This window comes from Trichechus manatus, unplaced genomic scaffold (assembly GCF_000243295.1).
Source record: "Trichechus manatus latirostris isolate Lorelei unplaced genomic scaffold, TriManLat1.0 scaffold00021, whole genome shotgun sequence".
In the NCBI taxonomy this organism is placed as follows: Eukaryota; Metazoa; Chordata; class Mammalia; order Sirenia; family Trichechidae; genus Trichechus; species Trichechus manatus.
The window spans coordinates 21,646,442-21,659,066 of NW_004443957.1; the positions used below are offsets into that span (position 1 = coordinate 21,646,442).

Genomic DNA, 12,625 nt, shown 5'->3' on the forward strand with positions numbered 1-12,625 from the left:
TGACATGGACAAGGGACTGGCATGCATAGGATGTTTAGAAACCGAGGCTGACTAGTGCCTGGGTGCCGTTCCAGTCGGTGGCTGGTTTAAGTGACTATGGAAAACATAAAGTTGATGCGATGCTCTCAACTAAAGATGTTGTCTAGACTGTCCCTTTCAGAGTGTCATGGCCCCTAATCCACAGCCTCACTGAGATTTTTTCTTTTTCTCAAACCTGACCAGGTACAAGCAAGATGCTGTGAGTGTCTCGGGCAGTGCCGCTCCACGCCTACCTCCCTGCACCTGGTTGCCATGCCTTGCAAAACTGAGGAAATCAAGGACTTTCTGCTCACAGCCAGATGAAAAGATGCCAAATCTGTCAAGATGAAGAAAAATAAGGACAATGTGAAGTTCGATGCAGCAGACAGCTTTATACCCTGGTCACACACACGAAGGGAGGCAGAAACTAAAACAGTCCCTGCCCACAGGTTTGGCAGTGAAGGAGCTGAAATGAACCAGACAAGCTGATTTGAACTGTAGTAAAAATTTTTTTAATTTAAAAAAAAAAAACAACTTTTCTAAAAGATGGAATTGATCCGAAGGACAAGGAGATATTTTTCCAATGAATCTGAAATTTATTCATTCACTCTACAAATATGTATTGGTTACCTACCACCTTCAAGACACTGGGCTGGCAGCCAGGGATACAGGGGGATAATGGAATAAGATAGATATGTTCATTGCCATCAGGAAGCAATAACAGGCAACACATTATATAAACAAAGATGAATTGCAAAGGCAAGGTCCAGAGAGCTACGAGAATGAGTAAGGGGGGAAGCAATATCACTTGGGGGAGACAGAGAAGTCCTCCCTGAGAAAGTGGCGTTTAGGCTGAGCTGAGCTGGAGGCAGCCATGGGAAAAGTTGGGAGATGAGTCCAGCCGGTGTGAAAGCCCCATGGTGAGAAGGAACCCGAGAGAAAGCCAGTGAGTCTGGAGCACAGCACAGACAGTGGAGTCTAGAGTTCTTCTCCCCAGGTCCGCTGGTAGTCTCTGAAAGGCAGAGACTTCTGTGACCACACAGAGCTAAACAAACCTCAGTTATGAAATGTTTGCCATCCACCGCTATGAGGCATGCAATGCATAAGCAGCCGTTTCCCGAGGTGCTATAGTACGGCATGGTGGCGAACCGTGGATTCTCTCATACAGACACCCCTGCACTCAAGCAAAATGGCATACACACGAGCTTATTCACTGCAGCTTTGCCTGCCCAAGCAAAAGATCAGGTACAACCCACATTTCTTTCAGTAAGGAAGGGTTAAATAAATCAACGTATATCCACACAATGGGCTAATAAGTGGCTGAGAAAGAATGACTCTACATATGCATACGAAAAGATCTCTAACATATAATATTAAGTGAAAAAAAAGGTAGGTCCAGAAAAAGGTGGGCCAAGTGCAACCACTTGTACTAAAAAAAAATAATGTAAACAGGAAAGAATATATTTGCACATTTTGATTGTATTTGCATAAAGAAACTCTTGAAGGATACCCAGAAGCTAGTCAAAGTGGTTACCTACGGCAGTGGTGAAGGTGGGGCACGGGGCTGATGCGGACGGAGGCGGGAGTGAGAACTTTCATTATATACCTTTTTGTGTTGTTTTGATTTATGAGACTTGGGAATGTATTATCTATTCTGAAAATAAGCTAACATGAAGTGGGCGCACTGGAGCCCAACGACCTCATTTTGATTCCCAGTGCTGCACCATTTATTAGCTGGGTAGGGTTCTAATGCTATCTAACTCTTCAGTGCCTGAATTTCCTCCTGGGTAAAATGGGCTTGATAAAATAGTTCCTACCTCACAAGACTGCTTTGAGGAGTAAATGAAGTAATAGATGCAGTGCCCTTAAATCAGTGTCCAGCACGTAGTAAGTGCTTAATAAATCGTGGTAATCATCATGCTGATGCTACAACCTCAAAGTATGTACTGTTTCAAAAGGTGTATGTGGCTTTCTCTGGTGATTGGCATTATGGGTACAATTGTGGGGGGGTTTCTTTTCTTCATTGTGCTTACAGTATTTCTAAATTCTCTGTAAAGATCATGCATGCATGATGAGAAAATAAAAACTAAAAATTGTCAGTTCTCGGTCCTAAATACTGTCCACTGGGTTTTGCCTTTGACATACCCACTCACCTGCACTCTCGGGCTTTTGAGGTAATTACCCCTGAGGGTCATACCCCAGTTCCCTGGCTCACTCTTGCTCCAAATAAGTCCCTCTCCCGGCTTTAGGATTCCAACCTCAGCCCTGCCTCTGGCCTTTAGGACTGGCGTTTGTGTTGATTTACCGTTTGAACCTTGATTGTACGCACTCGTAGGTGGGTATTCTCTCCTAGCTGCTTGCTGTTGTTAGTTGCCGTGGAGCTGATTCCGGTTCATGGGGGACCCCACGTGTGCGGAGGAGAACTGCTTCCTGTAGTTTGCAAGGCTGTGACCTTTTGGAAGCAGATTGCCTGGCCTGTCTTCCAAGGTGTCTTTGGGTGGGTCCAAACCGCCAACCTTTCAGCTAGCAGTTGAGCGCTTAACCATTTGTGCCACCCAGTGATTTCCTTTCTAGCTTGGTCTCCAGGAAACCAGCCCTGACAACTCCCACTTGGCTGCCCCCATGATTGTCCCAACCCTGGCTACCCTCTAAGTTGGGGAGGGTTTGGAGGATGTCATTGTTGGGTTCTGTGGAGTCTATTCTGACTCATAGCAATCCCATGTGACATAGTGTTTTCTTGGCTGTAATCTTTTCAGAAGCGATTTACAGGTCTTCCTAAGGCGTAGCTGCTGGGTGAGTTCAAATTCCAACCTTTCACAGTGGAGCACTTAACTGTCACGCCACCAGGACTCCTTTTCGGAGGATAGGATATTAATATAATTCACATTGTATGCAGAAGATACAATTATGGGCACAATACAGGAGTTGGCATCTGGGGGTGATTTCTAACCAAAGAGGTATAGAATTTATAAGAGAGCCAGTTGACTTTCTAATGTGACATGATAAGTATACCTTCTTGTAGAAGATTTTACAAAAAAAAAAAAAAAAACAGAATGGCAGAACACCAGGCTGACAGTAAAGACAATTCCGTCAACAACTGCTGGAACTGTTGCATGCAGAAGTGAAGGGTTGCTTGATTTGGAAAAAACAAAACAAATGATGGAAGTGTAAGGATGAGAGAAGCATGTGCTGATTGCTTAGGGTTTTAAGAAAAGAAGGGGGATGAGATTGTCTTTAGCCTAAGGCAAATATTGGTTACGACAATCAGAGAGAACTCGTCCTGAGGCTTGATTCTCCCTAAGATCTCAACCACATTCCCTGCATTTCCAAGAGGCAGGGAAAATGAGGTGCCATGATGGTGCTTTTCGACAAACACATTGATCAACAGGAAGAATTTGTGCACCAACATATGCTTGTTGTTTGTTAGGTGTGATCAAGTCGGTTCCAACTCACAGTGACCCTACGTACAACAGAACAAAACACTACCCAGTCCTGCGCCATCCTCACAATCTTTCCTAACTTGAGCTCATTGTTGCAGCCAGTGTTTCAGTCCATGTCATTGATGCTCTTCCTCTTTTTTGCTGACCCTCCACTTTACCAAGCATGATGTCCTTCTCCAAGGACTGGTCCCTCCTGATAACATGTCCAAAGTTTCGCCCTCCTTGCATTTAATGAGCATTCTGACTGCACTTCTTCCAAGGCAGATTTGTTCTTTCTTCTGGCAGTCCATGGTATAGTCTATATTCTTCACCAACACCATAATTTAAAGGCATCAATTCTTCTTCAGTCTTCCTTATACATTGTCTAGCTTTTGCATGCATATGCAAAAGGCGAATGAAAATAACCATGGCTGGAGTCAGGCACACCTTAGTCCTCAAAGTGACATCCTTGCTTTTCAACACTTTAAAGAGGTCTTTTGCAGCAGATTTCCCCAGTGTAATATATCCTCTGATATCTTGACTGCTGCTTCCATGGGCGTTGACTGGGGATCCAAGTAAAATGAAATACTTGAAAATTTTAATCTTTTCTCCATTTATCATGATGTTGCTTATTGGTCCAGTTGAAAGGATTTTTGTTTTCTTTATGTGGAGGTGTAATCCATACTGAAGGCTGTAGTCTTTGATCTTCATCAGTAAGTGCTTCAAATCCTCTTCACTTTCAGCAAGCAAGGTTGTGTCATCTGCATATATCACAGGTTGCTAATGAGTCTTCCTCCAATCCTGATGCTGCGTTCTTCTTTATATAGTCCAGCTTCTCGGACTATTTGCTCAGCATACAGTATGGTCAAAGGATACAACCCTGACGCATACCTTTCCTGACTTTAAACCATGCAGAATCCCCTTGTTCTGTTCAAACGACTGCCTGTTGATCTACGTACAGGTTCCTCATGAGCACAATTAAGTGTTTTGGAATTCCCATTCTTCAAAAAGTTATCCATAATTTATCATTATCGACTCAGTCACATACATTTGGAGAGTCAATAAAATACAGGTAAACATCTTTCGAAGCCCTGATGGCACAGTGGTTAAGAGTTCAACTGATAACCAAAAGGTCAGCAGTTGAAATCCATCAGCCACTCCTTGGAAACAATACGGGGCAGTTCTGTTCTGTCCTGTAGGGTCGCTATGAGTCAAAATCAACTCAACGGCGATGAGTTTGGAAACGTCTTTCTGGTATTCTCTGCTTTCAGCCAAGATCTATCTGACATCAGTAACGATACCTCTCTTCCTATGTCCTCTTCTGAATTGGCTTGAACTTCTGGCAGTTCTCTGTCCACGTATTGCTGCAACTGCTTTTGAAAAATCTTCAGCAAAATTTTACTTGTGTGTGATATTAATGATACTGTTCAACAATTTCTGCATTCTGTTGGTTCACCTGTTTCTGGAATGGCACAAATATGGATCTCTTCCAGTTGATTGACCAGGTAGCTGTCTTCCAAATTTGTTGGCATAGATGAGTGAGCACCTCCAGTGCTGCATCTCTCTGTTGAAACATCTTGATTAGTATTCTGTCAATTCCTGGAGCCTTGTTTTTCACCAGTGCCTTCAGTGCAGCTTGGACTTCTTCCTTCAATACCATTGGTTCTTGATTACATGCTACCTCTTAAAATGGTTGAATGTTGACCAGTTCTTTTTGGTACAGTGACTCTGTGTATTCTTTCCATCTTCTTTTGATGCTTCCTGGTCATTCAATATTTTTCCCATAGTATCCTTCAATGTTGCAACTCAAGCTTGAATTTTTTCTTAAGTTCTTTCAGCTTGAGAAATGCTGACCGTATTCTTCCCTTTCGGTTTTCTAACTCCAGGTCTTTACACAAGTCTCACTTTTGTGAAGCTCTTTTACTTCATCATTTCTTCCATTCGCTTTAACTACTCAATGTTCAAAAGCAAGTTTCAGAGTCTCTTCTGACATCCTTTTTTTTTTTTTCTTTCTTTCTTTCCTGTCTTTTTAATGACCTTTTGCTTTCTTCATGTATGAAGTCCTTGATGTCATCCCACAACTGCTCTGGTTTTTGGTCATAAGTGTTCAGTGCATCAATCTATTCTTGAGATAATCTCTAAATTCAGGTAGGATATACACAAGGTTGTACTCTGGCTCTCAAGGACTTGCTCTAATTTTCTTCAGCTTCAGCTTGAACTTGCATATGAGCAATTGATGGTCTATTCTGCAGCTGGCTCCTGGGCTTGTTCTGACTGATGATATTGAGCTTCTCCATTGTCTCTTTCCACAGATGTAGTCAATTTGATTCCTGTATGTTCCATCTGGGGAGTTCCACCTGTATAGTTGCCATTTATGTCGTTGGAAAAAGGTATTTGCAATGAAAAAGTTGTTGGTCTTGCAAAATTCTATCATGCCATCTCTGGTGTCATTTCTATCATCAAGGCCATATTTTCCAACAACCAATCCTTCTTTGTTTCCAACTTTCACATTCCAATTACCAGTAATTGTAAAGGCATCTTGATTGCATGTTTGATCAATTTCAGACTGCAGAAGTTGGTAAAAGTCTTCAACTTCCTCATCTTTGGCCTTAGGCGTTGGTGCGTAAATTTGAATAAGTCGTATTAACTGGTCTTCCTTGTAAGTGTATGGATGTTATCCTATTGCTGACAGCATTGTCCTTCAGGGTAGATCTTGAAATGTTCTTTTTGACAATGAACGAACGAGACGTCATTCCTCTTCAATTTGTCATTTCCTGTATAGTAGACAATATGATTGTCCTATTCAAAATGGCCAATACCAGTCCATCTCAGCTCACTAATGCCTAGGATATTGATTTTTATATATTCCATTTCATTTTTGATGACTTCCAATTTTCCTAGATTCATACTTTGTACATTCCACATTCTGATTATTAATGGATGTTTGCAGCTGTTCCTTCTCATTTTGAGTCTTGTCACATCAGTAAATGTAGATCCTGAAAGCTTTACTCCATCCACATCATTAAGGTCGACTCTACTTTGAGGAGGCGGCTCTTCCCCAGTCATATTTTGAGTGTCTTCCAACTTGAGCGGCTTATCTTCCGGCACTATACCAGACAACGTTCCACTGCTATTCATAAGGTTTTCACTAGCCAATTTTTTCAGAAGCAGACTGCCAGGCCCTTCTTCCTAGTCTGTCTTAGTCTGGAAGCTCCTCTGAAACCAGTCAGCTGTGGGTGACCGTACTGATCACAGCAACACGCAGGCCACCACAGTAGGACAGACTGACAGATGTGGGGAACATATCATTTTTATGCTTATGGTACTTTCCAAATTTTCTAGAGAATGCTTAGCTTTAAATTAGTAATGGAATTTTCTTTTCCTATAGGTATATTTCTCCCAGTGTAAATGCAAATCCAGACATTATGAAAGCAAAAATGTACATTTTTATTTGTTTTTATGTGTGTGTGTATGTTTTATTGAATTTTAGAATAAGAGTAGCATAAAGTGTGCTTAATATAGGGAATCATGGTGAATAGAATGCAAAGCAATAACAATTCAATTTTGATACCCAGCTAATAATAGTAGTAATAATTAATCAACAGTTCTAAAGTGTTCTGCAAATGAACCTACATGACAGTTATAGGTGGATTGAGTACTTGATTTTGCTTTACAGCTATTTGCTGAGGGTCCTCATAAAAAAGGGAAAAGCATATAAAGCCAGAAAAGCAAATAGGAAAGGAAATAACATTTGCGAAGTACTTAACGTATACCGGCCCTGTGCTAGGAGTATTTTATGTTGCTAGCTGCCATCGAGTTGGCCCCCTACTCACAGCAACCCCATGCTCAATAAAACAAAAATGTTCCCGGTCTTGCGCCATCCCCATGATTGGTTGGTGATCAGACCTTTGTGATTATAGATTTTTATTGGCTGATTTTCAGAAGTAGATCACCAGGTCTTTCTTTCTAGTCCATCTTAGTCTGGAAGCTCTGCTAAAACCTGTTCAGCTTCATAGCGACACGCAAGCCTCCACTGACAGATGGGTGGTGGCTGTGTGTGAAATGCATTGGACATTAACTCTTTCATTCTCCACAGTGGCCATGTAAGATGGGTACTAGTGTCCTGATGGAGCCCTGGTGGCACAGTGGTTAACAGCTATGGCGAGCTATGGCTGCTAACCCAAAGGCTGGCAGTTTGAATCCACTAGCCACTCCTTGGAAACCCTATGGGCCAGTTCTACTCTGTCCTATAAGATTGCTATGAGTTGGAATCGACTCAACGGCAACGGGTTTGGTTTTTTTGGTTTTAGTGTCCTGATGATGATGATGATGATAATGGTAGTAGTGGTAGTGGTGATAGCTACAATTATTGAGCAGTTTCTGTTTGCCAAGCACAAACTATCTTTGGACCCCTGGTGGCACAGTGGTTAAGCGTTTGGCTGCTAACCAAAAGGTTGGCAGTTCAAATCCACCAGCTGCTCCTTGGAAACCCTATGGGGCAGTTTTATTCTGTCCTGTAGGGTCTCTATGAGTGGAATCAACTCGATGGCAATGGGCGTTGGTTACACTATCTTTATTCATTGAATATTCATTGAATAAATGTTTATTGGATGCCCTTACTGTGTACCAGGCATTGTTCTAGGCACTTGAGATGCATCAGTGAACAAAACACAAAATACACAAAAATTCTTAACCCTATAAATCTCCATTTGGGAGTGGGAGTGGCACTGGAGACTCCCAGACAATACACTTATAAATAGGAATAATGTGTTAGAAGGGAATAAGTACTATGGAAAAATAATAGATCAGAGTACAGGGCATTCGGAGTGTGGGGATGGAGTTCAAGTTGCAGTTTTAAATTGAGTGGTAATGGTAGGCCTTACTGAGAAGGTGATACCTGAAGCAGCTGAAGAGGTTAGCCACATGAATGGATACTGGGGGAAGAAGACTCCAGGTAGAGGGAACAGCCATGGCTAAGGCCCTAAGGCAGGAAGGTTCTTTTCTTGGAGTGTTCAATGAGCAGAAGCGAGGCCAGCGAGACTGGGCAGACGGAAGAAGAGTGGGAATAGGGAGGAGGTCAAGCAGTGACTGGGGGCCAGATTCTGTAGGGCATTGCAGGCCAATGGGAGGAGGTTGGCTTTTATTCTGAGTAAATGGTAAATTGTTGGAGAGATTTGAGCAGATGAGTGACATGGTCTGGTGTACATTTTTAAATAATCACTTGGCTATTGTGTTGAGAATAATACTTGTCTTACATATATTATCTTCTGTAATGAAACAGTTCTCTGAGGTTCCTAGGATTCCTATTTTACATACAAGAAGGCGAGGATTGGAAAAAAATCAAGTATCTTTTGTGGGAGCAGCAGAGCCAGGAATCAAACCCAAGCATAGCTGATTTCCAAGCCTGGGCTCATTTCATAACTGTCTTGAAATAATAGCTTCTAGGTTCATATTAGTTCATGACAACTGAAATACAGATTTCAGGTATAGGAAGAAGAAGTATGTTCTAGGTAGCTTAACAGATGGAGGGCAACAAAAAAAAGAAAAATTCATAAATTAATTTAGCAGATGACCTTGAATCCCTACTATGTTCATAAGCATCTTGCAAAGTGTTGGGAGGTACAATCTCACCCCTTAGATAGCTTATGGTCTAAAAAGGGAGAGTTAGATATTAACAAATAAGTATAACAAATAATTACAGTAATCATTAAAGAAGAATCTATAAGCTTCAGTGGGGGTCAAGAGGAAGTGGCTGATTCTAAGGGAGGGGGGATTATAGTGTGTGGCTGTTTGCAGTTGGCAAAACATGTTCTCACATCTAATGTCTAGTTCCCTGGTTCTGAGTTTAATTCAAACAGCTTGTAAAGAAAAAAAAATTTTTCTTTTCTCTTAAGGTGCTTTCAGGAAAAGGGAAAGATTTTCTCATTTGAGGCATTCTCTCTGGATCTTGCCACTGACTTTTGTTTTGCAATTTCAATCCGTTGCATCCTTTTGTCTGGGATACATTGCAGACTGTTGAAAATCCAAAAAACAGAAGGGAACAGAAGGCTGTCTGTGCCTTTGGTGTCAGTGAACTGTTTTATGCTGCGTGTGTGTATGTGTGTGTGTGCGTGTGTGTGTGTGCGCATGCGTGCATGTGTGTGTATGTGTGTGTGCATGTGTGTGCACGTGCGTGTGTGCGTGTGTGTGCGTGTGTGTGCGTGTGTGTGCATGTGTGTGTGTGCGCGCGCATGTGTGTGTGTGCACATGTGTGTGTGCATGTGTGTGTGTGCATCTCAGATTCCTATGGAGCCTGTTCAGATCACGTATTCTGTAATGGGGCTTCCCAACGAAAGATTTTTGTTTAAGAATCTTAAGCAGCATTGCGTCACCATGTTGGAGGTGGCACCTCTATTGGATGAAACATTCATTTTACTTTTCCAGTTTCCCCCATGTGAACGCTCGACTCTCTGCTACTTTTCCATCCTGCAGCCATGCTGATTCCTTTGGGTCTGATCCTCCCAAGATTCCCCTGCCAACGGTGAGAGAGATAGTGTCATGAAATGGAAACCTGATGGTCTTTGGATACTTAGTCTAACCTGGGTTAGAATTCCTGGAGCTACAATATACTAAACTGTGTAACACTGGGAAACCCATGAACTTGGCTTACCTGTAACTTGGATGTAAAAATACCTACTTCACAGGGTTGTTGTTTTAAATAAGACAGCCTATACAATGAGCCTGGCTCATAACAATTGCTTGAGGAGTGTTAGCTATTGCAGGATTATTTTAGTGACATTATCTTTTCATGTCTGAATTTATGGCAGTACTGAGTGCTGGGTCATCGCTTTGGCCAACAGTAATAGGCACCCCTCCCTTTGAGGAAGAACTGCAAAGGCTGGGTCGCTGGCTCTGTTTATTATCCCTGCTGGAAGGGATGCGGACAGGAGGCTGGAGAATCACAAGCCCCTTGCTGGGATTTCACCTCAGCTGGTTCCATCAGTAGCTTCACTCCAGGGATTACATAAATATTTTGTGTTCCAAGAACTTCACCCTGGGCACCATCCCAAGGGAGCTCAGTGTTTAAAAATGCTGTGTCCTCAGCAGTCTGAGTTCAGACTTTGCAAGCAAGAGAAAATGCAGCAGACAGGAGCCTTCCTTAGAGTGTTTCTAGGGAGATAATGAGAATATCATCATCATTATCATCAATAAGCATTTACTGAACATATCTTATCTCCAGAATAGTGTATTAGGTGCCAAAACCATCCAGTCCTTGGGGTCAGCCTGTTGTTGTTCTTATTAGTTTCTGTAGAGTCAGTTGCAACTCATGGTGACCCCTTGTGTGCAGAGTAGAACTGCTCCATACGGTTTTCAAGGCTGTGAGCCTTTGGGAGCCCATTGCCAGGCTAGGTGAGTTCAAACTGCCAACTTTTCATCTAGTAGTCAAGAACTTAACCATTTGAGCCACCCAGAGACTCCATTGGGAGTAGATTACCAAAAACCCATTGCCATCAAGTAGATTCCAACTCATAGTAACACTATAGCACAGACTAGAACAGCCCCATAGGATTTCCAAGGTTGTAATCTTTACAGAAACAGACTGCCACATCTTTCTTCTTTGGAGTAGCTGATGGCTTTGAACCACTGTCCTCTTGGTTCGTAGCCAAGTACTTAACCACTGCACCTCCTGGGCACCTGGGGTCAGCCTAGCACCTACTTATTCCCTGCTTCACTGTGTGGTCACAGTTTCTTAGCATCCCTTTCCATGGCCCTCTAACCTGAGACAACAAGGACAGGCGTCAACCTTTAATGTTAGAGACAGCTGTTCCCTGATAGAGATGACCACTCACATGTGGACTAGAAGCACGGGCTCGAGGATGAAGCAGAACCCATACTGCTCAGCAGAACCCACAAGCCCTGCAACTGGTAGTATTGGAAGTCGTGAGACACACCAGGAAAGCAGAGTCATGGCCACACACGCAGGGTCAGGGTCTGCAGAGAGAGCTTCCTTGGGTCATGCATCCATTCTACTTACATGCAGGAACCATCCCTGTGGGCTACAGAGCTCCAGTCTGGAGCCTGGAGTGGGGAGGAGGAAGGGTGCAGGTGAGACAGGTAAGTGAATAAGTACAAGACAATGGCATGTGTGCAATAACAGAAAAGAATGTGCAAATGCCCGGGGAGGATAGTGGAGGGAGCAGGTTATCCTCACCCCACCCGAAGGAGCTGAAAATCCACTCTTACAGGAATGCAGCTTGGTGGGATCTAGAAAATAAATGAAGATTCAAATTTGTTGAGCTATAAACTCCTGCAAGGGTGAGGAGTAAGCATCTTGGATTTGCTTTGCATAGTATCTGTCATGGTGTTGAGAACATGTGAACATCGAATACAGTGGCACTGCTCTCATAGTAAAGAAAGAGGCATTTGCTGGCAGTGGGGGTAGGTAGTATGGACTCATTGGCTCAGGGCTGACTGAGTCATCTCTCTACTTCCCAGAATAATTTTCATCCATCTTCATAGGTGATTCAGGCTGAGTCAATTAAACATTGGGCTTTAATCTGTCTGTCCACAAAGTTGGTATTTAGAACCCTACCCTCCTTCACAGAAACGTCAAGGAGGCTGATAGCCTTAGAAAGACACTTTGTGCTTCCACGAAGAAAGATGTTTTTCAAGTCTGAGGTTTTATCCTTTGCAAGGTGTGACTCAATAAGATCGTCGTTGTACTATGGGAAGAAAACCAGTCCCGAGACACATGAGTTGGAAGAATGTGTTCAAACTTGTCAGAAATAGACCAGAGGGTCATTGTCAGAAATAAACCCGGGAGCGAGCTTGGTATTGGAATGCATACCTAGAATAGAGGGAGACTGAAGCAATCTCTTTATACTCGGATAAAATCAGACCCCACTAGGGTCATATGTCTACATTCCAGGAGCTACAGCTGAGAAGGGCAGTAAAGATTGGACAGGCTTCAGAGGAAAGTTGTCAAGATGATTGAAGGGCTGAAAAATAATACCTGCGAGAGGAGGTGAAAGGAGACTGGTCTGGCACCAACTAGCTGTGTGACTTTAGATAAGACACTTCCACTCGGAGGAGCTCCTTTCCCTCGTTTATAAAATGAAGACGGTGGCTTGGTTGAGTGTCCGGTCCTCCTAGATCTAACAGTATTTTTATAGTCCAGAAGGAGCAAAAGCTAAGCAGTATCTTTATCA

At 42.8% G+C, this 12,625-nt stretch overlaps 1 pseudogene; it reads left to right on the forward strand.

The window, feature by feature from the left end:
* The first annotated feature begins 291 nt into the window (after positions 1-291).
* On the forward strand, positions 292-493 carry LOC101341214 (60S ribosomal protein L38 pseudogene; annotated as a pseudogene).
* Positions 494-12,625: the final 12,132 nt, after the last annotated feature.